Source organism: Notamacropus eugenii, chromosome 3 (assembly GCF_028372415.1).
Source record: "Notamacropus eugenii isolate mMacEug1 chromosome 3, mMacEug1.pri_v2, whole genome shotgun sequence".
NCBI classification, from domain to species: Eukaryota; Metazoa; Chordata; class Mammalia; order Diprotodontia; family Macropodidae; genus Notamacropus; species Notamacropus eugenii.
The window spans coordinates 31304978-31322483 of record NC_092874.1 but is presented as its reverse complement, the minus strand read 5'-3'; the positions used below and the strand labels follow the sequence as shown (position 1 = coordinate 31322483).

The following is a 17506-nucleotide window of genomic DNA, read 5'->3' as shown; positions in this document are numbered from 1 at the left end:
CTCATTTCCACCATACTGGGACATCTCAGAGCACTCAACGTGGTACAATCAAAGTGGGAGGAGAAACAAGGGGGAAAGCCACAGCTGAACCTCTTCCCAAAACAGAATATGTTAGTCAGAGTCTCTAAGGAATAACAAATTCAGGAAGACAAATTGGGGGGGGAGGAGGTCATTCTACTGACTTCATCAGCATTCCATGAATTCTAAGTTGTCTTTTGCTTCCCAGATGACATTTTTACATACCACATGCCAAAATAGATATTGCTATTTTTTTCTATAAAAGACATTGTCAAAAGATCCCAAAGATTTCATTTGGAATGTACGTTTCTTCAATACTATAGTGAAGGGGCAGTCAGGTGGTACAGTAGATAGAGCCCCAACCCTGGAGTCAGGAGACTGAGTCCAAAGCTAGACATGTACTAGCTGTGTGACCCTGGACACTTAACTCCATTGTCTCAAAAAATATATATATTCTAGTGAAGATTATTCTCCTTCTAGAGGCCATAAAGGCATGTTTGTTGAGCTTCTGTGGTTTTTTCAGCATGCAGGAAACTGTGTCTCCCCAGTGACACTCACTGGATCTTTATCTCAGATGAACTTTTTATGCTTAGAATCGATAGTGGGGGAGGGGAGGAGCCCTAGATTAGATGTTAGAATAAAAAATGTAAAGTGCTTTAAATATATAATCAAATATATGTGAGCCTTACAACAAGCCTGCGAGGAAGTAGCTCTCAGTATTATGATACTACTGACAGTTTGGGGGACCATGAAATCTTGTCATGGAGAGCAGAAGGACAATCCTCGGCACCCACCAAGGAGCCATGTTCAAGGGTGGCTTGAAGACGACTCCACAGAAGGAGCAAAAGCCTGCCAGGGCCAGGATGGCAGGAGGTGCCTCTTTGCCACACACATTCTCTACACGTGTATATCACAATCATTTATTTCAGATTTGAACCCATTCTCCCCAGGGACTTTGTTATGTGCCAAGGGAAAATGTGTGCCTGGTTTGAGAGGATTATTTTAAACAATTATTCTTACTGTAACAGCATTCGCTGCTAAAAACCCCATCTCCTCAGTTACTCCCCTAAACATTCACCTTTCTGTGTTAACATTTTCTCCATAACCTTCTTAAATGTAACCATTTGTAGTGATTGCAAAGATTTGTAATGTTTGACGACTTCCAAGGTATACATGCTCCCACTGAAAATTCAGCAATCTAACATAACAACTGCCTGCAAAGTGCTCCTACTTCTTTCAAAAGTCTCCTATGGCTCCCACCACCCAGGGGAACATGGTCATCCACCTAATGAACCACTTTTGCCCTTTATCAAATCTCTCCTGATACCCATCTATAGTTTTAACCTTCTGAACTATTTTGTTCTTCCCAATGGATATATAGACTGCATGTGTGTTTCAATATTTCTCTCCTCTGTGTCTGGATGGGTCTCTCTCTCTCTCTCTCTCTCTCTCTCTCTCTCTCTCTCTCTCTCTCTCTCTCTCTCTCTCTCTCTCTCTCTCTCTCTCTCTCTCCCTCTCTCTCCGTCTGTCTGTCTGCCTGTCTTTCTTTCTCTCTCTCTCTTCCTCTATCTTCTACTCCTTTCTCTTGCTTGCACCAATAAAAAAGCAAAGAAAATGAGCAGCCCCAAAGACCTTGAAACTATCCTCTTAAATAAAGGAGGATTGTAGGGATTTTCATGAGGTATGATGCCTGAGAAGTATACAGACTTCTATATAATGCAGGCCAAGTGTGGTAGTGAGCATTTGCATGCATTACGAGAATTGGCTCACTTTTTTCCCTAAGCCCATTCAGATGGTGAGATCTGTTTGCATTTAAGACCTAGAAGGAAAAGAGCCTGTAGGCATACTGTTCTCATTCATTGACAGAAGGACTCTAGTTTAGAGCAAAGGTTCTTAACCTAGGGTGCATGAATTTCCAGGGGCCATGAACCAGGAAGGGAAGAAGTCATGTCTTTATCTTCACTAACTTTTAACTGAAATTTAGCTGGATAGCTTCATTTTTATGGACTTTACCTGTATCCAAGTGGGGTCAGCTGAAATTCATCATGGTCATTCATTTTATGAACCAATGGTAACATAAAGAAGTGGTATAGTTCAGTGGAAACTGATTGTGGGTTAAACTTCTAACCCTTTCACTTTCTACCATGTTACCTTAGGTAAGTCTCCAGCAATATGCACTCATAAAAAGAACTCTAGAATGGGAGAGGAGACCTGGGTTCAAGTCACAAGTTAGCTATGTGACTGGACAAGCCACTTGATTTGGGAAACATTCCATGTCTTAATCCTATGACTTTCCACTTTCTTATTTGTATCGCCAAAACCCAGGACAGCAATTGTCACGCAATAGGTGCTTAATAAATGCATTCACTGAGCAATTTAGAAGGATACAAATAAAATGACTAAAAATATATACCCTTCGATCCAGAGATTCCACTACATCGTTGATAAAAAGAAAGTCTCCATATACACCAAAATATTCACAGAATTTCTTAAAATAGCAAAGAACTAGAAAACAGCAGATGCCCATCAACTGGAAAAGGGCTAAACAAATTGCGATACATGAATGGAATCTCACTGAACTGCAAGAATTGATGAATATGGAGAAGCACAGAAAGATCTACATGAACCGATGCAGAGGGAGATAGAGCCAAGGAACTGACATACACAATAACCACAATTATGGAAAGGGAAAGAACAATAAATAGTCAAACACAAATGTTGCCAAGTTTGAAACAAGCATGACTGGAAAGAAGAGATAGGAGAAGACGCTCCATTATTTTGCAGAAATGGGAGATGCGTGGGTGTGGCACATTGTACATATTTGCAGATATTTTTGGACATTTTAGTCTTTTTAAAAAATATTACTTGTTATACGGGATATATTGTCTTAGGGTACATATTGGAGGAAATTTTGGTGATATAAAGAAAAATGCAATAATAAAAACTCTTAATATATTTTCAGTGCAGTTTCATGCACAATTATGTTTTTTATTATACTTTGTTATGGAAATGCTTGTTTTATTCCATAAATTAAAAATTAAATAAATAAAAATTTTAAAAATCAATATGTTTACTTAGTGAGTGTGCCAACTCAGATTGACCAGGTTTATCTGAGCTTAGTTGATTGTTTACTTCCATTTGATTCCCAAGTGCTAATTTAGGTAACATACTCCAATACTTCTAGGCTCTGGGATTATATCAGTATGGGTATTTTCTAAAAAGGCTGGTGGCAATTCTTCTACACCTCCACGGACTGTATCATGAATTACTGTGGCCAAAATGTTCTTTGCCTTGGGAGACTCTCCAAATTTAGTTAGGCAGATTCTCAGACAACAAAACACACAATCTGTCACTGGGCCTGTGCCCACAGCTTTTCTGACTTGATAAGATTTGCCAAAGCTTGCATTCCATTGGCATAACCTCCAAAAATCCCTGGTCATCTCCATGCCACAGTGAGACTTCAGAGAACATCTTCAATGAATGTGGTATAAGCCGGGTTATTGAGATTTCTCACGGGCTGTTAGACCTTGAGGAAATCTTAGAAGTCATCTACGTTCTAGACTTCATGTTACGGAAACCTAGAAAGGTAAAGAGACATGGGGAACGTCCAAAAGTGAGACAATGGCAGAACTCCAAGGAGAACTCATGTCTCCTGAATCGTGGTCCACTGTTTTCACCTTTTCATCGTTACCCACCCTTCCACTCGCTGTCATCAATGTACTTGTTCTAAAAAGGCATAAAGAATTAAGAACATATGGAAACCTTTTTCCAAATTACGGTACCCAGACAACCTTCATAAAAACTAAAAGCATTGGGAAGAGTATGTGGAAATAAACCAGTATACAGAATTCCCCCCCACACTTTTAGCATTTTAGTAGAACCTATGAAATGTATGAAGTTTCTCTCTAGATGCCCTATTAAAAATAATAATAATAAGTAAAGCCCCAGACCCAGACATCCTCAAAATGACAATGGCTGAGTTACTCTTCTGAAGCACAAAGAAAGGGTTTGGCTAAAATGACTATCCCAGAGAATCCAATCATAATGTTGACATTCCAGAAAAATCCATCCTTCTTTATGAAGGAAAAAAAATGTTTAAAATATGACAGAGGCTTTCGCCTGTTGAGAGACTCCTGTGAGTTAAATATATTTGGAAGCAGGCAAAGTGGAAGGAATTCACCAATTAAAAAGTGCCAGCTTTCAGGAGCAATTAGATTGTGTACAAAAGTACAAAAGATGCCTCCTCCCAGTTCTGCTCCGTGTAAAGCGCCAAAGAAAAAATCTCTAGAGTTCTTTTGAGATGAAAACTAGCAATTTCCTCAGCGGTTATTCAGTCTGACAGTAGCTTCTTACAGTTTTACAAAACTCTTAAAGGTAGTTAGGGCGGCTGGCCGGGCCAGAGGAAACAGGATAATTAATTACCTCAATGCTGGACTGAGTTCACAACGCTCTTTTTTTAATGGTTCGATGATCCCTTGAACCACGGAATCCCTTTACTGAAGGAAGAAAATAATGTCAGATCTCAATTGTCTGATTTAATGGAAGGAATATTCATTGAACTAATATGGAGTGGGGGAGGGGATTATGTTTAATGTTTGTTTCCCTCAGAGCTTTTTAGACAAAAGGTGCCTAATAAATTACTTTTTTCATTGAACACTTACTGCTAGCTGCTGTTGGAGTTACACAATATAATCCATGATATTTTAAAGGAAATCATGTAAAAACGAGCTATGATTATTTAAATGTTTTCCTTTTTTTAAAAAGTGGAGGTCATTCAAAGGGGAAGGAGAATGAAGAAGGGCCAAGAGATCTTGTATTACAAAGGTCAATCAAAGGCTCTGAGGCTATTTGGCTTGAAGAGAGAGATTTATGGGACGGAGACAAGACATCTCTTTTCAAGAATGCACAAAGACTGTTATCAGTCAGTCAATCAATTAGCAAACATTTATTAAACTTGTGTCTGTCTTAGGTGCTGCAGAATAAAAATCATCCCTGCCTTTGAAAAGCTTACATTCCATTTTGTAGAAGAAAGAACGAACTTTTGGGGCAGATGTAGAAGCGGTGGAAAGAGGGAGATTTTTGGCTTGATTATTATAAACCAACTTCCTTACAATTAGAGTGGCAAGAAATTTGGAATAATAGCTCACATCTACACAGCACTTTAAAACTTTATAAACCACTGTACATGTATTCTACATCCGGTGGAAATGCAGTAGTAACCTCTTCTTGGTGGGGGGGAACATGGATGAGAGTGGCACAGGATTGGTAAGTATGGGTGGGTTGCTACATGCATTAAGGGAGGGAACTCTCAAACTGATGAGATTGCAGATGTTGATATTCAGTAAAGAGTAATACGGGTACTAATAGTGGGGGGGAGGAATTTGCTAATGTGTGTGTGTGTGCTCGCATGTTATGTACATTATTTCATTTGATCCCCATAGTAACCCTAGGAGATGGGTGCTTTTGTTTCCCCCATTTTACATATGAGGAAAGTGAGGTAATTTGCCCAACGTCACACAGTAAATGCATGAGACACAATTGAGATCCAAATCTTCCAGACTCCAAATCTACCACTTTAGCCACGATGACACCTAGCTACCTGGAACTGAGGTACCTTGAGGAGCTGACCCAGTTTCATCATATTGCCTCTTCTCAGTTTTTCCCTGTTTCTCTCAAGGTATCATCACCTTTATAATGGAGGAGCAAAAGCCTGAACTCTGCTACCTCCTTATTTGAGAGGTTATAACTTTTCATCCCCTTCCCATTCAGGTACCTAATGTTTGTCATCTTTATGCCTTCTCTGGGGCAGGAGGTAAAGTAGGTAATAAAGTTGTTTGATTTAAAAAGTCTTCCCTGGTGGTTTGATCAGGAACCAGGGAGAGGACCCAGAAGCTCTGGCAGTTGGAGGTAGAATGAGCTATAGCTGTTGTATTGAGAGAAAGTTACCAAGAAGGAAGAAAATCAGATGAACCTCAACACTTTCTGACAGCTTCACCTTCCTACAACCTGCCCTGATTAGAAAGCTCTGCTTTGTAATTCCGTATAACCTTAACCACTTGGCAAGATCCGTTACCATGAAGTCATTTCGGCAAATTTGGAGGAGCTCAGAAACAGGGCTGCTGTGTCTCAGTCTTGAGCTGGTGGCAAGAAAATGTTCCTGAACATTTCTTAGATATTCAGTCCTTCTCTGACATCTCAGCCTTCACAATCACTTCAGACAGAAATCCCACATCCTATGGAAACTCTGAAAATCTGAAGGAAGCTCAGAGATGATCAAATCTAACTTCTACCCATGTCATAAATGAGAGCTCTGAGGTTCAGGAAGTCATAGAATCTCATGTGATCTCAGAATTAGACAAAACCACAGAGACTGTCTAGTCCAAGGGTAGGGAACCTGCGGCCTTGAAGTCACATGTGGTCTCTTAGGTCCTCAGGTGCGGTCTTTTGATTAAATCCAAGTTTTACAGAACAAATCCTTTTATTAAGGGATTTGTTCTGTGAAGTTGGGATTCAGTCAAAGGGCCACCCTTGAGGAACTAGAGGGCCATATGTGACCTTGAGGTCACAAGATCCCCACCCCTGGTCTAGTCCAACCTTCTCCTGAGCAAGGACCCTCTTTCTCTTGCATCTCTTGAAGCTTGTTATCTGGTTTCTACTTCAGTGAGAAGGACCTCACTCCCTACTAAGGATCACTCCCACTCTGCTTTGGACAGCTCTAATCATTAGGAAGATTTCCCTAAAACTAAACAGATGTCTACTTTTCTGCCACTCTAACCTGTCCCTGTTCTGCCTTTTGATCTCTGCAAAATAAATCTAATGTCTCTTTTACCTGACAGTCTTAAAATTTTTAAAGGCCCCACCTTCCCCCCATCCTCTGATCCCTCAAAGTCTTCTTTTCCAGTCTAAACATTCATTCAATCCTTGTACAGATGGTATAGTAAATAGAGCACTGAGCTTGGAATCATGAAGATTCATCTTCATGAGTTCAAATCCAACCACAGATATTACTAGCTATGTGACCCTGGGCAAGTCACTTAACCCTGCTTGCTTCAGTTTCCTCAATTGTAAAATGAACTGGAGAAGGAAATGGCAAACCACTTAAGTATCTCTGCCAAGAAAACCCCAATTGGGGTCATGAAGAGGTGGACAATTGAAATGAGGCAACAAGAACAACACAGAGGCAGAGAGGAGGATCCTGGCCATGTTTGAAATAGGCAAGAGGGAATCCAAGGACTTACCCTTCACAACATGGCCCCCAGCTATCTTATCCATCTCCAGGAACATTTTTTCCCTTCCTGCACTCTGAGATTTAGCCAAAATGACCTTGTCTGTTTCTCCCAAATGACGTTCCATTCTTCATCTTTGTACCTTTGCACAAGCCTCAAATAAACCTCTTGAAAAAAAAAAGAAAAAAGAAAAGAAAAACTTGTCTCACTGAACTTATTAGTCATTCTTTTCCAGACTTGATTCAACTTGTTATTGTGCTACCTTAAAGGTGATGCCCGGAACGACACACAATACTCTAGGTGTGGTCTGACCAGGGCACACTATGACAGGCCAATAATTTCCATTTTTCAATACACCATGCTTCTAATAATGAAAGCTAAAAATCATATTCATTAACACATGAATTTGTTTAGCTTCCTCAAATCACTGACATGTGTGTGTGTGTATGTGTGTGTGTGTTCAACTGAACCGGGTTTACCCAAAGTAACTACTTAATAAATGCAGTTCGAAGACTTGAATCCAGGCCTTCTGTTTTCAAGTCTGTTGGGGCATTTCCGTTATACCATTCTAAAATCTCACTTGCCGTACCCTCTGCAACAAGTGGCTTTTCAGATGCTGGGACTGTCCTACACAGAAGAAGAAAAAAATGAAAAATAAGATATTGAATATTTATTTAGTGATCTTGGTTTATGGACAGAATTAGTTGGAATAATTTTTAAAATTATCTTTATCTCAGAAATGTGTCTTTAAAGAACTCCAGAAAGATCTTGGGTCCATAAAATTGACCCTGCCCCCTCTTTCCAGTCTTACTTCATTCCTTCCCATACTGTCTGTCCCAGTGACACTGGTCTTCCAGTTATTTCCTGTACACAACTGACTCTCTCCAGCCACTGTGTCTTTGTACAGTGTTTCCAGTGCCTGGAATACTCCTCTTTACCTCCTTCCCTGACTGACCCCTGTCCAAGGGGTAGCTAGGTGGTACAGAGAATAGAGCTCTGGGGCCTAGAGTCAGGGAGACCTGAATTCAAATTCAGCCTCAGACAACTTACTAGCTGTGTGACCCGGGGCAAATCGCTTAACCCTGTTTGCCTCAGTCTCCTCATCTATAAAATGAGCTGGAGAAGGAAATGGCAAACCACTGCAGTATCTCAAAAAACCCAAATGGGGTCATGGAGAGTTGGACATGAGTAAGCCGTAGCAGAGAAAGTAACAACTGGCAACAGAGAGCATGGTACTTGCTTCCCTAAATTCTACTGCACCTTTCATAAAACTATGCAAACTAGTATGTTCTAGAGCAGCTCTCCAAGTCCCATACAAAGATTGCTTAATAAACAGTGATATTTAGCTCTGTGCTTCTATCTGTATCCCTGACCACACCCAATCTGATATGGGACAGTGAAGAAAGCAGGTTAAAGATCTCTTCCTCCTATATCCCCTGGCATGGGACACATACCCATAAATTTCTGGGTCATGCCTCAGATTTAAACAGAGAAACTCACCAGGGAAGCTTAGAGAATTTTTCCATTGAACACCTCTGTTCCTGGACATCTAATCCTATGGGGACACTTTATCACATGAGATAATAGTGAGAAACAGTTTGGAGCAGCTAGTAGAACCACCCTGAGAGCCAGGAAGACCTGGCCAATGCCCTGCTCTTGAAGCAAATGGCTGTGAGATCCCAGGCAAGAGGGTCAGGTCTAGGGGAGCCACTTAATCTCCCAACGTTCTAGGTCTAAGTCTGTAAGTTACAGAGAAGGTACTCAATAGCATGGGGAGAAAGAAGCTCCTTACCAGGGAGTTTGCTCAGCCAATGAAGTCCCAGGTCTCATCCTTGCTCCTAAGGTAGCAGCAGCTTTTGTCTGTCTTATAGTACCACATTAATCATGTTCTTTAATCATGAACAAGTGCTATGTGCTTCTTTGACCTGGATAAAAGCCTAAAGAGCAGCTGGATAGAGTCAGGTACCTCAGTGGATAGAGCGCAAAATCCAAAGACAAATCCTGCTTCAGACACTTACTAGGTAGGTGACCCTAAGCAACTCACTTTACCCTGTTTGCCTCCGTTTCCTCATCTGGAAAACGAACTAGAGCGGGACATGACAAACCACTCCAGTAACTTTGCCAAGAAAATACAAAACGGGGTTACAGAGAGTCAAACATGACAGAACAAGAAGCAAATAGAGTCAGCAAAAACACTTGCTGCGCGTAGTTCTAGAAATAGCGGACAGTCCATGTGGGTGCAGTTGAACAAGTTGGAGTCAGGGAGATCCGTGCTCGCCTTCAGAGTTCTGCAGCTTTGGGCAAGTCCCTTGATCTCTGGGAGCCTCTTTCTTCACATGACAAAATAGGATAATAACTTGAGTGCATTAACCTGAGTTGAGATTCAAAATGGAGAAATGCAACAAAGAAAGAGACTGATAAAGGGTCCAAGCGCTTCTTATGTGGCGGACTCTGTGTTAAATGCTGAAGATGCAAACCCTGCGGGAAGAAAGACAACCTCTACCCTCAAGGTGCTTCTATTCTAACTGAGTAAGACAGTCTGTCAAAAGGAACTGAAAGGGAGGATGTGAAAAAGAGGGTCAACAAATGAGTGATGCGGGAAAGCACAGAGAAGGGAGCCCCAGGAGAGAAGGGAGTTTGGCTCACCTGGGCATTCCTTCTGTGGAGGTTCCGGGAGGGAGGGAGGGGGAACTGTCCAAGGAGAGGCGTCTCTAGGGCGAAGAGCTCCTGCAGCAGAGGGGAAAATTCCCAAAACTCAAGGTCAGAGCTGGGAGAGAAGAGCGCTATGCAGAATTTGAAATACTGCATGACATGTTCATTATTATTAGTGAATAACTTTTTAGGGTTAACAAAATGCCTTATCATCCATTCCCTCATTTTCTCCTCACAACATCCTTAGTATCTGGGAAGCAGATGGTGTAAATATTTTGGTGTTTAGTTGTTTTCAGTCATGTCTGGCTCTTCATGACCCTATCTTTACTATATGATTTAAGAAATTGAGTCTTCAAGAGATTAACTGACTTCTTCTGGTCACTTCTCAGGGCAGGAGCACAGATAGAACATGGACCAATATCAAGGTCTCCAACATCACCCAAGCCATTATGACGTTGCTCATGAAAGAGGTGCCCCATAGAGTGGTTATATGGTATAGCAGAGATCTTAATAAGCTGGTCCACAGCCCACAGTATTCCTGAGTTTGGCTGAACCAGATTAAAATTTAGTTGGAAAATATTAAACAAAATAGATAAAAACACAATCAAATTTAGATAATGTTAATGTGTGGTTTTCTAAGTCAATATGGAGGTGCAGGGATCTTTAGGTAAGGTTTAGTGACCCCTGTTTCTATTTGACTTTGACATAGCAGGTATTAAGAGGAAGAGGACTGAACCTGGAGAGACTTGGCCTGGAACATTGCCTGGGAATCTTCAGTTTCATCATCTATTAAATGGGAATGATAATATAATCATCGTACCCACCTCAGAGTTTTGTTATGACGCTCAAATGAGAATCTATGTCAAATGCTTTACAAACATTAAAGGGCTATATCATGCTAGCTAAAAGGCAAAGTAATAATAGCTGATAGGGGCAGCTAGGTGGTGTAGTGGATAGAGCACCAGTGCAGGAGTCAGGAGGACCTGAGTTCAAATCTCACCTCAGACCCTTGACACTCACTAGCTGTGTGACCTTGGGCAAGTCACTTAACCCCAATTGCTTCATCCTGGGTCATCTCCAGTCATCCTGATGAATATCTGGTTACTGGATTCAGATGGCTCTGGAGGAGAAGTGAGGTTGGTGACCTGCACAGCCCTCACTCACTCAAAATAAAGTCAAGTGCAAGTCATGTCATTATTTCTCTGATGGCATGGTCTTCTTCGGAAATGAAGGATGAACACATACACAATAGCTGATGTGTGTGTGCATTAAGTATATATAAATAATGCTTTAAGATTTAAGAATGTTTTATATACATCATGGCATTTGACCCTCTTAACAAACATCGGAGACAAGTGTTAGATATTATTATACCCATTTTATAGATGAGGAGACTGAAGTTCAGAGAAGTAAGGTGAATTGTTCATGGTCACAAAGTTAATCAGTGTCAGAGGCAAGATTTAAACCTTTCAGTCTTCTCTCTGCTATACCTAATACCTCTTCGTAAAATGTTGGCTCCCTAAGAGGAAGGGGTCTAGTCTAAAATTTTAAAAGACAATTAATGGAATCATAACCAATATGGGACAGATGCGGCAAAGCCTCAGGTTCCTGACTTGGTGACGGCACTCTTCCTTTCTGAAACGATCACTCATCCTTGACCCTCACCTCACAATCATCATCACCCTGTGCTGCTAGAGTCTATCTCTGTGGCCCATCTTTCACCAAGCTCCTGAAGAAATGAGGGAGAGATCACCATCCCCCTTAGCACAATTATACCCAAGTAAGATAGGCTTCCATGCCCAGCCACACCCTCCCTCAACTTTGCTCCAGGCAAAAAACATTTCTAGCAATGACTTTATTTGTCAGTACAGGTGTCTTGAAAGATATGACTAGGTAGGCAGTAGGGATTCAAAAAATGATGAAATTGTCCCTGCCCTCAAGGAGCTTATACTCAATGGGGGAGGCAGTTTGTATATACATATACACATAAAATAAGCATATGTGAAATAAACGTGAAATAATTTGGGGGGAGGGAATACCACTGGAGAACATTGTACATATTGACAGCAATAATGAAGGATGATCTTCCCTGAATGACTTAGCTATTCTCAGCAATATAATGTTCCAAGACAATGCCAAAGGACTCGATCAAAAATGCTATTCATGGCCAAAGAAAGAGTTGATGAATGCTGAATGCGGATCAAATGAAGCACACTATTTTTCACTTTCTCTTTTTTCATCTTTTTTTTTTTTGGTCTGTTTCTTTTTTCACATGATTGCACATATATAACCTATATCAAATTGCTTATTGTCTTAGGAAGAGGGAAGGGAGGAAAAGAGAGGGAAATTTTGGAACTCAAAATTTTTAAAAATGAGCATTAAAAATTGTGTTTACATGTAATTGGGAAAAATAAATGCTATATAAATTGGAAAAATGGGGGAGTTTAGCATCTGGGGAGGTTAGAAAAAGCCTCATGAGGGAAGTAGTCTCTGGGCTAAGCTTTGAAGGCAACTAGGAATTCTAATTTCTAGTGTTCCATTCTACAGGATACACCAAGCTCCATAAGATGCTCCTCTGTCCTTCAAGAAGCTTGGTGTGGTAAGGGAAATTAGACTGGGCCACAGGCAAACAGAATGAGAAGATGAGTAGGGGAGAGGGGGAGGAGGGAGACCTGTGACCTGTGATTCCCCAAGAGGAAATTCCCTCTGTCATTGAAGATCCACATCTGCTTTGCAACTTAGAGTCTGAGAGAATTGTTTGGAGCAACTCTCTCCAAGAAGGTTGAGTAACTTGTCCAAAGTCATACAGCCGATATATGGTAGATGCAGAAACAGAGGTCTATACTTTCTATCAAGCAGAGAATGCTGTTGTTCAGTCATTTTCAGTTGTGTCCTGATCCCATTTGGGGTTTTCTCAGTAAAGACACTGGATGGATTGCCATTTTTTTTCTTGAGCTCATTTTACAGATGAGGAAACTGAGGAGAGCAGAGTTGAATGACCTGCCCAGGGTCATAAAGCTAGTAAGTGTCTGAGACAAGATTGCAACTCAGATCTTCCTGACTCCAGGCCTTGCCCTGTATTCACTGCAGCATCACCTCACTGCCCCTCACCAAGGAGTGGTGGATAACAAAAGCTATAGGGGGCTATATTTTCAATTGACTGAACAAGTTGTGATATATAGTTGTGATGGAATACTACTGTGCTATAAGAAATGATGAGCTCAATGATGAGTTTAGAAAGACTTGCACAAAATAATGAAGAGTATAATGAGCCAAACCAAGAAAACACTGTATACAGTAACAGAAATATTGTTTTAAAAACAACTTTGAGTGAATAAGTCATTTTTACCAGTATAAATACCCAAATTACCTATAAAGGACATATGAAGAAAGATACTATCTGCATCCAGAGAAAGAACTGAGAAATAGAAGTATATATGAAATAATTTATATATGTATATATATATATATACATATATATTATATATACCTATTTTTCTCTAATGGTAGCCATCTCTAGGGGACAGGAAGAAAAAAGAGGAAAAAAGAAATTTGCAAGATAACTTTATTATGTATTTAAAAGAAATAGCAAGTTATACATAATAGATTTGCAGTTTCATATGCAATCCTTTTTTTTATTTTGCTATGTTATTAGCAATGCTTGTTTTATTCCAGAAATTAAAATAAAATAAATAAATGTGGAAAAATTAAGGTAAAGAATAGGAAAGATACCTTTTTTTTTTTTTTTACTATAGATGACAATTGTAAAGGAAGAAATAAAAACTTTTATTAAACATCTACCATATGCCAGACATTGTTAGGCATTGGAGATACAAGGAAAAAAATGGAACAGTATCTGCCCTCAAGGAGCTTATATTCCATCAGCACTTAGATTAAAAACATGAATATTTTAATCTTAAAATATGTCACTGTAATTTTTGGTTATTTTACTGATTCTAGTGTTGTCCTTTAGAAAGTTTTACTATTAGAATGTTTCCTTGGTTATTTTCCCAGGAGTACTAATGTAGCAAGCATGACAAGCTCCTAAGTGCCAGAAGAAATCTACACATCCTTAAAAATCTGTGTTTCTTAAAAGGTCACTGAAATTAAAGCAAACTTATGGGCTAATCTGCAAGGAATAGTATTAATGAAGCTTCTATGGAGTCTAGACACTTGCTTTTGTAAAGATGAATGAAATTACTGTCTGGTTTCATATGGCAGAGAGGCAAATTATGCAAATTCATTCATGTATTTAGATTAGCCAGGTATGCATATTTTTAATATTCAAGATTTTTTAAAGGAAGTTTATCCCATAAACTAGGTAACAAATTCCCTGTTGTTTATGGGTTAAAAGAATAAGATGATTTTGTGCTCCGCACCGTTAATATTCTATTTGTGGGATTTGTTTTGATCCTAAACATTTTATGATTTTCTGCATTAAGTATATAATTGCCTATAAAACTCACAAAATTCTCATAATGAAAAAATCTCACTGGCTTCAGTCATAATGTGAGTCTGATAAAACTCAGCTTTCTCCTCTGTTGAAAAGAGAAACTGTCTTATCTTTTGCATCTTATCTGATTTTAATGGGGAATTGAAGGGATGTTTCTTATTCTACTGAAGACATTCTGAAACCCAGACAGAATCTAAAGGTAAAGAATAGGAAACAGGCATTGATTTCCTTTATCCACCCCAGTCTTTTTGTATCTTTCGGTATTGTGGTATGATGGATTAGGTGGAGAGTCCAGCAAATATTTCACATTCTCAACAGGCTCCATTTGCCAGGAAAGATTTTGCAGCAAAAGTCAGTAGAGAAAAGGAAATTCTTAAAGCCAGGTCTGGGTTGGATGCAAAAGTAGTCAGGCATATTTATGATAGCACTTTCTGTTGTAACAAGGAACTGGAAACAAATTAGGTGCCCATCAGTTGGGGAATGAATGAACGAATTGTGGTATATGAATAAAATGGAATGTTACTGCACCATAAGGAAACAAATGTGAAGGGTTCCAGTAATCCTGAGAAGTGTGGGAATTATATGAAATGATGCAATGAAGTGAGGAGAACTGGGAGAACAATCTTTACCATTGCTACACTCATGTAAAGGTAACTGACTTAAAGATTTAAGAGCTCTGACCAATGCAATGACCAATGCCGGACGTCAGAAGGCAGATGATGAAGCAGGCTTCCCACCTCTCCACGGAGAGGTGATGAACTGGAGATACGCAGAATAAAGATAATGGTTTCACATGCAACCATTGTGTGAATTTATTTGTTTTGACTATAGTTATGTATTAAGAGGGAGTGCTTTTATTTGAAGAAATAAGTTGGGGAAGGGAAAGGGATAGCTGGTGGTTTAGAAGTGATTTTAAAAAAGAGAAAAGAAAGAAAAGATTATCAACAAAATATTTTAAAATAAAAAAATATTTAAGAAGAGTGCAAAAGAAGTTCAGAAGGGAACAGGACAATCAGGAAGTTTTGTTACAAATATGTTATATTATATATACAAATATACATATCTTTTCTTCCTTCTATCTGATCCCAACTCAGAGGGGAGAGAAAAGTCAGAGCTAGAATCTTAAGGCAAAATAATGAACCAAGAAATACAGTAGTAGAACATCTTTTGGAGGAAATAGACCAAGGAATCTTGGAAAGAAGGCAAAGTTGGCTCCTAAAGTCCCTTCTTCTCATCTAATTATATCCCTTCTATCTCTTCCTCGTAAACATTCATTCCCTTTCTCCTACAGTAATAGCAGTTCAAATTTACACTAAATGTAGGGATTTACAAAATACTTCCCCCAAAGCAGCCTTGTGAAGTAGGTAATGCAGGTATTATTTTTCACATCTTACAGTGAGGAAACTGAGTCCCAGAGGAGTTACATGACTTACCCATGGCTGCATAACTAGTAAGTGTTGGAGCCAGGACCGAATCCCAGCTGCTCTTTCCACTTCACCTCACAGACCTAGAGTCAAGGTCCTTGTGATGCCACTTGGCTCCATGGGCCTCCATTAGAGTATCTCCCACATCTCCTTTTGCCACAAACCAGATCTTTCCCTCTCATTAAAAATAAAATTTTCTCTCTTTCTCATTAAAATGAGTTCTTCTTGGTCCCATTGTTCAGGATCCTAGTAGATACCTAGAGCAGTGGGATAAAGTAAAACAGTGTCATCCAACTCAAATGGAAACAGGGGCCATTAAACCATAATAAGAATCATGTATTGACTCAGAAAACCACAAATTAACATTGTCTTAAGTTTTATTATGTATTACGCATTTTATCATGTATTTTCATTATTTTGTTAAATATCTCTCACTTATTTTTTAATTAATTTATTTGTTGTCAGTTTTCAACGATCACTTTCAGAAGTCTTAAATTTTCTCCCCCTCCCTCCCTGAGAGTAATCTTAAATGGGTTCTGCACATACATTCTTATTAAACACACTTTCACATTAGTCATGGTGCATAGAAGTATTAAAATGAATGGGAGAAACCACGAGAAAAACCAAACCAAAACAAAACATAACACAAGAGAAAATTATCTGCTTCACTCTGCATTTCGATTCCATAGTTCTTTCTCTGGATGTGTATGGCATTTTGCCCCAAAAGTTCTTTGGGAATGTTTTAGGTCCTTGCATTGCTGTGAAGGGCTAAGTTTGTCAGAAACAGTCCACACACACTGTCCCACTTATATTTTAATTTGGTTTGGCCACACATTTGATACTTATCCAATAGAAGAAACATTGGCCCTAAAGTCAGAGGATCTGACTTCAGCTATACGATCTTGGGCATGTCATTTGACTTTTCTGAGCCTCATCCTCATCTGAAAAATGACAGAGCTGGACCAAATGGCCTCCAAGGTCCCTTCCAGATTGAAATCTTTGATCCTACCATTTTATCTGATAAATGAATGCTCCATAAAGTGCTAATAGATGATAACAATGTTACTTCTCTTAGATAACACAGCTATATTTTCCCGGGGTGGGGGGAACTTTGTAAAGAGATTGAGCTCTTTGGACCCTGATAGACAAGGAAAATTCCTGTGGGAAGTATTTGCACCAATTGGTTTAGATGATGTCTGATGGAAATAATTGTAGGGTAATTTAAAGGGGTTTGAATTGAGTTCCTATGGCTTGGTATTTCTATCAGAGGAGGGAGTAAGAATAAAATATCCAGGAACAGAGACCCATGGTAGATAAATGCTCAGTGGGAGACAGTTCCTTAGGAGAAGGTATAAATAAAGGAATAAGTAAGCACTCACATTTTGATAGTGCTTTCAATTTTATACAGAACTTTCCTCTATAACATCAAGAGATAGTACAAGTATTCATCGCCTATATTTTACAATTAAATTTTATTTTTAAATCTGTGAAAATCTGCCTTTTTTCTTCTTATCTTCTCCCACCCCCAGAACAAAAGACAAATAAAAACCTTAAACAGGTATGCATAGTTAAGCAAAACTAATTCCCACATGGATTATTTTTTAAAAATGACTATGCCTCAACCCACACTCTGAGTCCATTTCCTTTTTTCATCAGGAGGGGGACCATATTTCATCATGGATCCTCTGGAATTAGGATTGATTGGTTAATGCATTGATCAAAATTCCAAAGTC

General features: G+C 39.3%; 1 long non-coding RNA gene across 1 annotated transcript; it reads right to left on the bottom strand.

The window, feature by feature from the left end:
- Positions 1-3036: 3036 nt before the first annotated feature.
- On the bottom strand, positions 3037-10266 carry LOC140531106 (uncharacterized). The gene is made up of 3 exons (XR_011976280.1): positions 7257-10266; positions 4441-4514; positions 3037-3596 (listed from the first exon to the last, which is right to left on the bottom strand). It is a non-coding gene; the product is annotated as an uncharacterized lncRNA (long non-coding RNA).
- Between the last annotated feature and the right edge of the window lie 7240 nt (positions 10267-17506).